Source organism: Gymnodraco acuticeps, unplaced genomic scaffold (genome assembly GCF_902827175.1).
Source record: "Gymnodraco acuticeps unplaced genomic scaffold, fGymAcu1.1, whole genome shotgun sequence".
Classification (NCBI taxonomy): Eukaryota; Metazoa; Chordata; class Actinopteri; order Perciformes; family Bathydraconidae; genus Gymnodraco; species Gymnodraco acuticeps.
The window spans coordinates 20,003-33,812 of NW_022989801.1; positions in this window are offsets into that span (position 1 = coordinate 20,003).

The window sequence follows — 13,810 nt, forward strand, 5'->3', positions numbered from 1 at the left end:
TTTAGCCGGCTCAGATGATTGGTCGAGCTCTTTACAGCGCTACGGCTTCCACAGATGAAATATTTTTGAATGTATTTATTGTCAAAGCATTTCATGTGTTCATTGCTGTCGGGATGTTAAGAGCATTCCATGGAATATAACAAGTGTTTCTGAAGTGAATTACCCACCCCACCTTGAAGGAACCAAAGCTGCTCCTAATGCATCACAAAGTGAGTGTTTTTGTACAATGCTCATTGTAAGACGCTGACTGGGAAACTGTATAGGAACTCAAACTTTTGTTGTTGATGTTTTCGGGTCTACGGCTCCTGAGTGCCCTTTAAACACAATCACTGGCCTTTTATTGGTCGTGAGCCTCACCTCCTCTCGCCTCTTTTACCTTTTCTCTCCGTTTGTTTGTCCCCTGAAGACTCAGCAGCTGCCTCTCCATTTGTTACCGACAGCCAATCAGTGTGCTCTTTAACACGGGGTGTCAGAGGCTTGGCAAAGAGAGAGGGATGGGAACGAGAGGGAGAGGTTGTGAATGGGTCTGCAGGGTTTGACGGTCAGACTCTTTTCTCTGGTCGATAATGGTGTTGTGTTTGTGTGTGTGTGTGTGTGTCTGTCTGGGAATAGGTGTGATGAATCACTTTTGGCTCTTTTGTGAAATGTGAGATGTGGCACCAGTCTCTCCAAGGCATTTATAGCACACACATACACAAATTGTTTCCCCACCACATTTGTCATCGTTCTTTGAAATGACGAAAACACTGAAATCACCATTTATTTTATTTTTTTTACAAACCTCCACTAAAAGACATTTATTAGCTGTTGTTTTTGTGAGAGAGACAACAGACCTCAGGGTGCTAATAAGTACTTCATTCAACAAGAGGAGAGGAGAGGTTTTAAAGTGCTTGTGTCTCCACAGGAGGAGCCTGAGTCACCTGTGAGGAGAATACAGCACACACAATCAGACCACTTTGCCTGTTAATGAAAATCACAATGAAACGGGAGGCATCGTTAGCACGTAAATGGAAATTAAAACAGGAGGGCGTGTAAGTCTATGATTACAGACAACTATAATGGTGAATAACACCATCCATCCATCTTCTCCCGCTTATCCGTGGTCGGGTAGCAGTTCCAGCAGAGAGCCCCAAACGTTCCTTTCCCCTCATCAACCAGCTCTGACTGGGGGATCCCAAGGCGCTCCCAGGCCCAGCGAAGAGATATAATCCCTCCACCTGGTCCTAGGTCTACCCCTTGGTCTCTTCCCAGCTGGACGTGCCTGGAACACCTCCCTAGGGAGGCGCCCAGGTGGCATCCTAACTAGGTGCCCGAACCACCTCAACTGGCTCCTTTCGACGCGAAGGAGGAGCGGCTCAACTCCGAGTCCCTCCCTGATGACCGAACTTCTCACCTTATCCCTAAGGGAGACACCAGCCACCCTGCGGAGAAAACCCATCTCGGCCGCTTGTATCCGCGATCTCGTTCTTTCGGTCATGACCCATCCTTCATGACCCATAGGTGAGGGTAGGAACGAAAATGGCCCGGAAGAACACATCATGTTAAATGTTTTAATCACCATGCCTTTTAACAATGAAACCACAAAGTCATATAAATACACTGTTTAGTAGAAATCATGAAAAACATCATTCTTATTTTCTGAAACACACACATGAGGAGATGCTTTCACGACAACACCTGGTTTAACTTTCATTCATTCTGCACCTTATTTAGGAAATACATCTTCATTTGTAATATTATCTTTGTATTACATCAACATGAGAGACACATTTCAAATACTGCACCTCTCGTAAATACCAAGAAATCCACAATAAATAATAATAATTGTTTGAGCTATCTTTTTGATTGATGTTATTGATAGTTAAACATTTATTTTCTCGCTGTTTTTGTTTATAGTACATTTATTATTAGTGTTATTATTTAAAGGGGAACTCTCGCAGCGTCAGAAAATAAAACCCTCTCTCTTTTCCTCCGTACCCAAAACTCTAAAAACGGGGAACAACGGAGCTGATCCAGATTTGCGTCCGATATGACGTAATATCTGAAATGTGGACCCACGGCCCAATCAGAAACGTTGCTATCAGAAACAATGCCCGACTGTTTTGGACGTAATATGGTCGGTGTTTACAATTAGCATGCTAACACTCAGAGCTAACCTGTACTGGAGAGCATGTGTGTGAAGAAGCAGGAAGTAAAAGGAACTCACCTTGTGGTATAACCGGCAAGAGAGAAAGCCTTTGAGCTCCAGACTGTTTCAGATGCTTGATAATCCATGATATGGCGTTTCATCACGGCAGCATTTAGTTTAGACAGTAGCTGCCGGGTCCCGCATGAGCTCAGACCCTCCTTTTTAAAGGCTTTATCCCAAAATCAGCACTTTAGAAACAGGAAGTGAAACAGAGGGATATGAGGCATGGCTAGAATGATCTGTTTGGTATTTTGAGCAAAACACTTCATAGACATGTTTATTATATATTTGTATATATCTGAGACCTATGCTATTGCCTAAAAATAGCATGATAGGTGACCTTTAAGTAAGTTAAAGTAGTTTTATGCTTTTATTTTGAAGTTGTATTATGGTATTTACCACAAAGACCACTGGAAAAAGTCAGGGAACAAGTGTTAACATTTGTTCTTTGCATATTTTGTAGGAATAAAATGCACAGAAAGGACTCTTGCCTGGACTTGAATCATTAAAACGTAAAACCTAAAAGTAATAAGCAGCTCTATTTCATTTAGCCAAATCATATTTTTAAAGTCTGTTTTTATTTCCCAATAGGTATTTTTCCCATGACATTACTTTTTTATAATGTCAAATGTTATATTATAACTAGGGCTGTCAAGTTAACGCGTTAATAACGCGGTAACGCAAAAAATAATTAACGCCACTAATTATTTTAACGCGATTAACGCATGTGTATTTTTTTTCCTCGGCCGCCCCGTAGTTTCAGAGCGCATCGAGTTTAAAATACCATCTACAAGCTGATGCTGACAGCCCCGCTCCTGCCGCCCGCTTGTGGCAGACCACACTTCCACGCTCACCGGCAGGCACCGACTGGCTATTGGGAGGAACCGGGAGGGTGTGTGTATGTGTGGCCGAGCCGAGCGAGAGAGAGACCTTACGTGCATTGTTGTTGTTAGCATCTGGTGCTAGCTAGCTGCGCTAACAGATATGGAGCTGTTTAAATGAAAACAGAGGAGCGACATTTCGCCACAACCTGCGCCGAGCACTTGACTTTATGCAGGAAGCCAGACAGTGGGACATTGTACGAAAAGTCAGCACACTCAGCTCGGATAGTGCAACATGATTGCAGCGGCCAGGCAGCTCCGGGTTCGAGCATGCCTTGAGTCACACACACACACACACACACACACACACACACAACACACACACACACACACACACACACACACACACACACACACACACACACACACCACACACCACACACACACACACACACACACACACACACACACACACACACACACACACACACACACACACAAAACACACACACACACACCACACAACACACACACACACACACACACACTTTGTATTGTATTATTGTATGAGAGGTTCCAGGTTGTTGTGTTTAATATTCATGAGAATATTTCTTATTGTTGAAATGATAATAAACATTAGCATACAGCATATTCGTCCACTCATATGTTGATAAGAGTATTAAAAAAAATAGGAAGGGAAAATATTCTTCTAAGGTACATTTAGAACAGATAAAAAATTTGCGATTAATCGCGATTAACTATTTTAATCGACTGACAGCCCTAATTAAAACTTCACTTTTATTTTATAATGTCACTTTTTTAAGACAGTGGCGTTCACACCAACGTCTGTCTCTGTGTCACTTTGAAATGATTACTGATAATCCATCGTAATATTTATGGCAATAAGCCCTAGCTTTCAGTTTTCAGAGCGTATAGCTTCCGGTTTGGGCAAACTGCGTGCGCATCACTCTCATTCACCAATGGTAATGTTTAGATGGATTTAGGAACTCCCCCTCGATTCTATTGGCTCTAACGGTTCAAAAGAGGTGTCAATCACCAAAATCGACCAATGGGTTCCAGAGATACGGCAAATCAACCCAAATGACCCCAGAAGTGTTTTGTTTTTGCTAAACCTCTCTAAAAAGGTCAGATATCACTTGTTTTGCATCAATCTTGATACAGGGTACTTATTATATGTTATAGTTTGGATTCCTAAAGCTTTTAGTCTACCCCATCATTCAAGGGTGGTTTTCACTATAGTAATGTTTTTTGGACGGACACTATAATTACATTTTTTTTACTATGTTCAATCTGAATTTACTTTAAAATAAAAACATCTATATTGTTTCTGACTCTTCTACATCCAACTCACAGGTTTATCATTACTTTGAGAAAACAGATTATTAATGTACCCCTTTTAGAAGTGAAGATATTGTCATTTGTTCTGGGAATGTCATTTTCGAGCCTGAGACCTGGTATAATGTTCATATCCGGACGTAAGAGCCGCAGACTTAACACGAAGTTAAACTCCACTTAAAATGAAGAAAAAGTGTCGTCGTCGTAGTTGGGAAACTTTACTGGTAACTCCTTCACCATGACATGGAGTGAAAACTGCACAATAAATACAGAATGCAAAACGATCTTAGTCTTGTGTTGTCTATTCAAACACCCTTAGTTGCATTGTAAATGTATACAATATAACATTACGTTTTTCTTAATTTCTTAAACATCTTTCCATCAAATAAGAATTGGTATAGAAACTACAACATGTTAACAATGAGATGTAATCACTTACGACATTGATTGATCGGTCTTTTCATGCAGATGCAAATAGATCCTAACAGTGCCTAAACATGTGGCTTCCTTGAGTTTCTACCATTTTCTAACAGCATGACAGGAAGTGATGCAATATTGACAGGAAGTGATGCATTCAAATAACTTTATGGACAGTGTCAAATAAACAAACGTTACAAGCCACCTGTATTTTAACCTTACAAATTATATGAAGTGTTTTTTAAAACACCACACCTGGAAAACAGGCTCAGGGTTTTACTGGTTACAGCAGGCATCCTCAAACTACGGACTCCGGTCCGGATCCGGACCGAACCACCACTGTCTCCGGACTCTGAGCAAATTATACTTTTCATATGTATTATCTCTCTGTATTATATGTGAGACATCGCCACAACGCATTCGCAACGAGTCAAAATTCTCCGCTATGTCCACTGCAAACAGCGCTCTACATGTCTGACTGTTCCACTGTGTTCCACCTGTGTGTGTCAACGCTTTGGTCCAATCACATTCAGCATCCAGTCAGCGTTTTTTCCCCCCAAACAATCTGCGAATCAGAGGCACAGTAGGGCGGGTCTTCGCGGAATGCGGGTGGGAAAAATGTGTGTGTCTCTTTCAACCTGTCTAAGTCAGAGCGAGAATTAAAAAAAAAAAAATTCAGAGCGAGAGTTAACAGCTCATCTAGTTCCATCTGTACTGTAGCTAGTAGCCTAGTTTCACCTACCGGGGTGGCAACTGCCACCCTAAAAATAGGCCTTGCCACCCCAGCTGCCACCCCAGTTGGCAGCTTTGTTTTGAAAGAAAACTTGTGGCTCATCGGACATTTATGAGAGAAAGTCTCTAATGTCCGAGTGCAAGTGAATGAAGTAGTAGCATAACATGGAAATACTCAAGTAGAATACAAGTACCTCAAAATTGTACTGAAGTACAGTACTTGAGTAAATACTTAGTTACTTCCCACCTTTGTTAGGTTTGTTAGGAATATAAAAAAACACACTCTTGCTGTTGAAATCTTCACGGTCCCAGGCTTTGATGTTGCTGTTTTTTGAGAAAGACCTCCCCTTCTTAAAGTCACAGAGCAGATGTCGTGTGGTTGAGGGAATATTTGTTGTTTACCTCCTCCTGAACGACAGAAATAAACCCTTCCCCTCCCTCCTCTGCCTCCTCAGGAACCAGGCTCTCTGCTGCAAACACATCTCAAAACAGCGAGGAGGCTTGTAAAGGAGCAGGGGGCTGAATAGGAGGCTTCTGAAATAAACCATATATTACTATTCAACCTTTACAGAGGAGAAAGAGAGGAGATGGGGAGTAGAGGATGAACCCTGTGGTGTAAAAGAGGATGAGGGGCTTTTCAGTGTATCTGCAGGAATAAAGCTAAGCCCCAGTTTGAGCTCTTTGGCTTCATGGTGTCCTTACAGGGAATTCAGCCTCATCCTCAGGTAGCAAGAGGAACAAGGGAACCCACAGTAAACGTATCAGCAAATCAGAAACTGTGAAAAAACAGATCCTTTGGCTGAATAACTCAAACAGCGTTCAGATGTTAAAAGAGTAACTTGTGCATCACTCTCTGAGTACTTGGGTCTCTTAAGGGACTTATAAAAAGGAAATACAATTAAAAAAGCACATAGAAATTAAATGTTCTAGTGTACTAAACAAATGCACATGCTTTAAGCCCCTGTCACACTGTCCCGAAATTGACACCAGATGGACACACGATAAAGAAAATGTTCAAATTCGGCTCTGATCGTAACAACATTGGGCCATTCGTGAGGGCAGCTTAAGCCTTCGTATGACCGTCCGGCGGAGTTTCTCAGGCTCCGGCAGCAACTTCGTGAGCGGTGGCAAAATCTTTGGCATGCCAAGAAATTGCAGAAAGACGTTGCGAAGGTTCATTTTTCGTGTTGAATTTGTGTGTCCATTTTGCCCTTCGTAAGGCCATCGTGAGGGCATCTTGTCAAATCGTGTCATCTTCGTCTTTACTTCGCGTGATCATCGGTGCCATCGGGCATTTTTCGCCTCACAAAGACAATACGAAGGAAACAAGAAGCTGCCCGATTGTCTTAGGAAGGCCACACGACTACGCGAAGCCCTCGCAATGTCGTCATGTAGCCATCGTATCATAGTACGATGACATCGAGATTGCATTTATTGCACAACAAAATCATGTAAACATATTATGTAAATAACCCAATTTGTGTTCTGTGAAACTGAAAAGGATATTACATTGTTGTTGTTACTTTCGTTGCAGTTGTATGTCTTAAATGTAATTTAGGTTAACTTCCTGTTTTATTTAGATGCTTTTATTTTGAAGGCGAGTTTACGCTGTTGACAGGAAGTTGTTGTTGCTATGGAAACAACATGACGGAATGTGTGGTTCGGGTGCCATCGTGTGGCCTTCTGAAGGCATCGTACTTGCTTGGCTGTTGACCAAGTTCGGGGCCATCTTCGTGCGAAATTCACAATTCCATATTCGTTTGTCCATCTGGTGTCAATTTCGGGACAGTGTGACGCGGGCTAAAAAGCCACTCTAACGTCTGTCCATCTGTCTTTCTGTCAGTCAGTCTTTTAATCAATTACCACTGGCATTTATAAGTTATGTGTTGTCTTCTGGATGGATTACCTCAGTTTTGTACAGATATTCACATAGCTGCTGATCCCCTGACATGTCTATAGACAGTTTGACCTAAAAAGCCTAAACATATTTCTATATATACATTGGCTCTTGTAGAGTATTCACATCATTAGTCAACATCTGTAACGTAACTAAAGGTATTACATAATTGTAGTGGAGTAGAAGTACAAAGTAGCATTACATGGAAATACTCAAATAAAGTACAAGTACCTCAAAATTGTACTTGAGGACAATTCCTTAGTTACTTCCCACCTCTGTGACACTCTGAAATCTTCACGGTCCTGGTCTTTGATGTTGCTGTTTTTTGAGCGAGACCTCCGCTTCTTGAAGTCAAAAGCGTTTACAGCATTGATGTTTGCTGTTCTTCTGCACAATTCAGATGTTAAAGAGTAACTTGTGCATCACTCTCTGAGTACTTGGGTCTTTTAAAGGACTTATGCAAAGGAAATGCATTTGTTCAAGTACACTAAAACAAATGCAAATGGTTTTTTAAAGCCACTAACGTCTGTCCATCTGTCTTGCTGTCAGTCAGTCAGTCTTTTAATCCATTGCCACTGGCATGTATAAGTTATTAGTTGGATTACCTCAGTTTGGTACAGATATTCATAGCTGCTGATCCCCTGGCTTTTCTATAGCACCAACTGTTTGATCTAAAAAAACTCTATATATTCATTGGCTCTTACGCAGCGTCCACATGGCAGCCGTGCGTTGATGAAGCTTGACGGTGGGCATGTCTGAAACTCGACCAACAACCAATCACATGAATCTCCCGCCCCGGACACACAAGCACGCGGTTTGATTGGCTAGAGCTTGTACTGGCATATGATTCGATTGGCTGACGCTTCCGTCGAAGCTTCAAAAGTTGAACATTGCTCAACTTTTGAAGCGAGCAACGCGAAGCGACGCTCCCACAATGCAGTTCGGCAAGTCGTTACGTCACCCCATTCAAAGTGAATGGGCAGAAGCGTTGCTTCAACGCACGCCGCCGTGTGGACAGGCCGTCAGGGAATATTTTGCTACGGTAAGGTACGTTTATTTATAAAGCACATTTTCAGACACAGAGGCAATTCAAAGGTTATTAAACCAAGTTGCAAGTTAAACGTGGACTCGTTACTAGTTCAAAATTGTACGTGGTTTATGACCAAAATATTAACGTATAATGTCCCCCTCAACCCTGTACTTTGTTTTTAGCTGTGTTTAACTGTAGTTTGTGTTTGGGTATAATTAAGATGGTTAAGTGTTCCCTGAACTTGATTGTATGATTGTGTGCTCGTCCTGTGAGGTTATATCTAGCCTGGGTGTGAACATAAAGTCTTGATCGTTGTTATATTTGACCAATCTGGTATCTAATAAATGGTCTTTGGTATAAACAAGATTTTAGGGAAAATTGCACAAGGATTTTTTTGTGGTTTTTGGCTGTTTGTCAACCTAATAATCTCAGTTGTTCCACCTTTTAATGTCAGCATAACTGCACTCTTTGATCAGTATATGTTACTACCTCCATCTGGTTATTGATCCTCCTCTGGATCCCAGAACTCCCACTGCACAAATCTCTTGAATCATTTATCATCAGAGCTTTCCTTTTCTCAGCCGCTCAGGTCCTGCTCTCCGGCCTCCCCCTCCTGTTGTGAGATTACACTGCATTAATAAATCATACACACAACGTCAGATAAATGCTAATACATACAAAAGGTCCTTGTGATTGGATAACAAGTGCTCTCTCCCAAAGGCGTGGTCGGGAATATCCGTTTTGTTGTTGGACTGAAATATAATAAGCTGTGTTTTAACGAAATAAAGAAACATCAATCTCTTTTATTTTAGCTTTCATTAGAGATGGTGGGTTTAACTTGATGTACCATACATTATCGTTATTGCAGTGTTTCACTTAAACTCCTGGAGCCCTTTCGAGAGAGTTATAAGGATCTAAATGCATTGTGGTTTGTAATCAAACATCTATGGTGTTACATAAGTTGCTTTCTGATGTTCAATGCAATTATCGTTATTGCATTGTGTTGTGTCTCGTCAAATGTGTTGGTTATGTTTATGTCTGTCATTTTCATGTTTTTTCACGTCTGGTCGTGTCTGTTTATTTAGATCCTTCATCTCTAGTCAGTCTCTGGCTGCATCTCAGGTCGATTAAATGGATTCCTTGCTTCCCTCACTTGCGTCGTTTCCCTGCGTCCCTCCCACCAGGGAAGCATGGAGGGACGCAAGGAAACCACGAGAAGCAGGGAAATGAGTTTTAAGAGCAATGGGACGTCCTTTCCTCCGGAGCGTCACGTGAAGCGACGTCCGTTTGTGATGACGCCGCACAGCTGATCGCCTGACAGCAGCCAGATCAGTGCATGCGCTGCATCGTCCAATCAGTGAGCGATACACAGTAAGGGGGCGGGGCGAGTGTCTGAGGATTTCACCGGAGGATGGTCTGGTAGTTCCTCCATTATCGCTCCTCGTTCCTCGCTCCTCCGGCACAAATAAGGCCACTGGGACGCTACTCAAGATGGCGCAGACAAATCAACTTCCGGTGATACCGAGCCCGAGGAGCGAGGAAATGAAAAATAACCGAAGTGAGCACCCTTTGTGTTTATTGTCATGTCTCGTTTTCCATTTCCTGTTTTATTTTGTATTTACCTCTTGTCTTTCATTTCAGGCCCAGTTTCTTCCTCCCCCTGTGTGTTTGTCCCGCCTTCATCAGCGTCTGCCCCGCCCCTGATTGTTTCCACCTGTTCCCACTCACCTCATGTTTAAACAGTCCTGCCTCTCCCCTGTCCTGTGTCAGTTCGTCGTGTTTGTTTCCCCGAATGGTCGTGCCAAGCCTCAGCTCTGAAAAGATCGCTTTCTCTCATGTCAGGTTTTGTTGTTTTGTTAATTTTGTAGGCTTACATTTCTTTCTTAAGTTCCTCTTTTTGTTATGCATAGTTTTTTCCTCCTTGTGAGCGCTTTTTGTTAATTCCAGTACCTACTTTGTTAAAAGGAATTTCCGGATCTTGTAATTAAAGATAATTTTTTTACATTTAAGACTCTGTCTCTGGGCCGTGCATTTGGATCCATCAGTTTGTGTTGAGGTCCTGACACATTGTTTTGAAACTCCTTAAAAGTAGGACTATTTTGGGAGGGTTGCTAATATCTAGATTGTGGTTTGGTTTTAAATAGCTAGGATGGTGGTGTTACGTAAGCAAACAGCGTCACCTTTTTTCTAGTACTGGTTTACATTTGAGTGGAATAAGTCCCATGGATTTCTTGCTTTTTATGCAAATGTCAGCGCAGTACTTTTCCGAACAGTGTGTGAGAACTAGTGTTTTCTCTTAGCCTTGGTTACCTGTATTTGGGTTTGATTACAAGTTGTTTTTATTCTGTATTTTAAGAATCTACTAAAGGGAAATTCCTTGAGTTAATAGCTTGCATAGTGTTTATTATTTTGAGTAATGCACAAGGTTATTGACGAGGTCTTATATTAAAGTAGCATACTTTCAGTACAACATAAATCTACATGCCACGGTGATGGTCATTCTTTCCTTCCTGTCACTTGCTACCAAAACATGGATAGTATTAGACCGACATTTCCACCATTTGTTCGGGACATTCAAATCTTTCCGGACAAGATTTTTGGCCCCAATTTTTTTACGTAAACAGTACACTGATGAGAGCAGCTTCGACTTTATATCTTCTCTTAAACGCCCGGATGAACCACCTGTTGTTGTTTCTCTGCGAGGTAATCAACACATTTCTGCTCAATATCCTTTTGCAGCACCTTAAATATCACAGGTTCGGAGCTGTTGGAGAACGACTGTGATCTGAGGATGTGAGCTTTCACAAGCTGTTGATCCATTTCTGAAGGCTTTTCCATTTAGCCATTATTGAGGTGTGATATTTGACCTATGGGGAATATGACTAGAGCAAATAATCAAATGTTTTGAGAATGTACGGAATTCATTTTCTATAATTTTGAGTAGCTGATACTGGGTTACTAATCTCCCCTGTTTGATTGTAGCATCAATGTCTACTTTTTATCCTAATTTGCGTTTAAACAATGTGAAAACATTTACTTATTTTGAGGCTAACCATGATGTTTTACCTAACCTCAATACGCCGTTTTCATGCATGATCGTTTCATTTGTTTTCATTTATTATTTAATCTTTGAATCCTGTATAAAATAGATTTTGCTTAAAGCATACTTAAAGGTGGGGTAGGTAATTCACTTCAGAAACACTTTTTGTTATATTCCATGGAATGCTCTTAACATCCCGATAGCAATGAATATCTGAAGTGCTTTGACAATAAATCCATTAAAAATGTCATCTGTGGAAGCCGTGGCGCTGTAAAAAGCTCGACCAATCATCTGAGCCGGCCCGGCTAAAGTAACTGGATGGCCTACCTGCCTGTCAGCCTTCCATCGAGGGGCTCTGGAAGGAAGTCTGAAGGAAGTGGCAGATTGTTTTCGGCTGCGTACTTTCAAATTCTAGAGCACTCCAGCTGGTTTCTCCATTCTTACCTTTATATATACAGTCTATGATTCTTACCTACCTACAGTACCTTTAAGTACTTTCTTTGTCATGATAGATGGATACTTTATTGATCCCAATTTGGGAAACCATGTAGCAGCGAGTTCTCTGCAGACAGAGGTGAGCTGTTGAAAAGGGAAAGTAATGTTTTTAGAAGACAGACGTGACAACATCCACCATCTTTAGCTTTTGAGAGGTAGCACAAGTGCTTCATTTCCCTATATGGAGACACATCGTCCGTGCCTAAATGAAAAACAATCAACTATCCGATCCCAGAGAGAGAGATCCCTGCGTGGAGCTTTTAATCTGTGATGCAAGCTGATCGTGACAGACAGCCTTTCACACTGAACAGTTTCCTGAAGAGATGCCACCCGGGGGGGGGTGTTATAATACATCTCAGACTCTCTGAGGGATATATTCTTGGCACAGATACTGAAGAGCTCGAAGGAGTAAACACTGGCTGTTTTTAAAGAGAGGAGGAAGCAAAAAGATGTCTGTGAGGTAGAATCGCCGGACGTGCAATGGATGTGAAACTGCAGATTTAATAAATCCAATAATTCTGCCTTAAAACGATGTCTTGTTTTATTTATGGCACGGTGACAGCATACTTAAAAAGGAAATGCATATACTGTTAGAGCTGGTTTAAGATTACCCTGAGTTTGGACTCCTGACTCCTTCATATGGTATACGCCTATTTATGATATTGTTTTTATAGTTTTTTTTTTTTACTGTATTTATAGTTTTTTGACTGTATTTTTTTTTCTTTTTTTATTATTGTATATTTACTCTATTAATTGCTTCTTATCTTATTTTTACTGTATTTATTTGTATTGTTTTTATTGTTTTGTTACTCACGGTGCTTAAAAAAAAAAGTATTAAAAGTTGATAAATCAATGAAGGCTATTAAAAAGTATTAAACGGCATTTTCCAAGGTATTATATTTTGTAGCTTGTTTTCAATAAGTATATGAATTGTCCAAAGAGGTTGTATTCTACAGTCTGCCTGAATGTAATCATTGCGTAGGTGTGTAGTGTGATTCTGTGTAGTTTATTGATGGCATCCCGTTGGATTTGACGTCATCTGAACAGGACATCGCGTGCTCACTGCTTGATAGCGCGTGAAGGTCCGTTTACGCCGGTTGCTAAGCAACATCGTTATGGGGAAATGCAAGTCTGCGTCCAAATGGTTGGAAGATAAGGAGGAAGGACAATCAATACTGAATATAGTGAATGTGAGGTAAAGTGTGTCGCCAAGGCAGACCCGGCGCCAGAACAAATCTAAAGGGAGGGCAGCACAGACACTGGTAAATCACGAGCAAGGCACACTGTTAAGGATGGCAGCTTCCTCATCGTTGCACTCGGGAGAGAAATAGTAGAGACGGAGACGATGAGCTGTTTAGCCCGCCTTGGGCATGGTTTATGTTCCTATGCACTGCACTCGGACATGCTGTGGAGTGAATCGAGTCACCTCTGAGAGGGAGTTGGTTGACAGCTAAAAAAGCTATAATATCAACGACAGCTGACACGTAATAATGGCTCCGTGCCAGCTGATCTGCACCAAAGTTATAATTTCCTTATTTGTTTCCTCGCTTATCTCTCTCGCTATCTCCACAAACTCTCACATGAAATGTGTTCTTTTGATGCGGCATGCCTTAGCAGTCCTTTATCAGTCTGTAATGCGTGTTTCCAGTCGCAAAAACCTTTGACAGTAAAAGCCGCATCAGATGAAGACGTATTCACTTTAAACTGTCTCCAGGGGAAACAAAAGGCTGCGTCTGCTTTTAACGAATCTTCAAGCCATGGTCTGTTGTGTACCATGCAACGGCAAAGGTGCGCTTCTTTCCTGAAAACAATCTCCCTGGATAACGATCCAGCT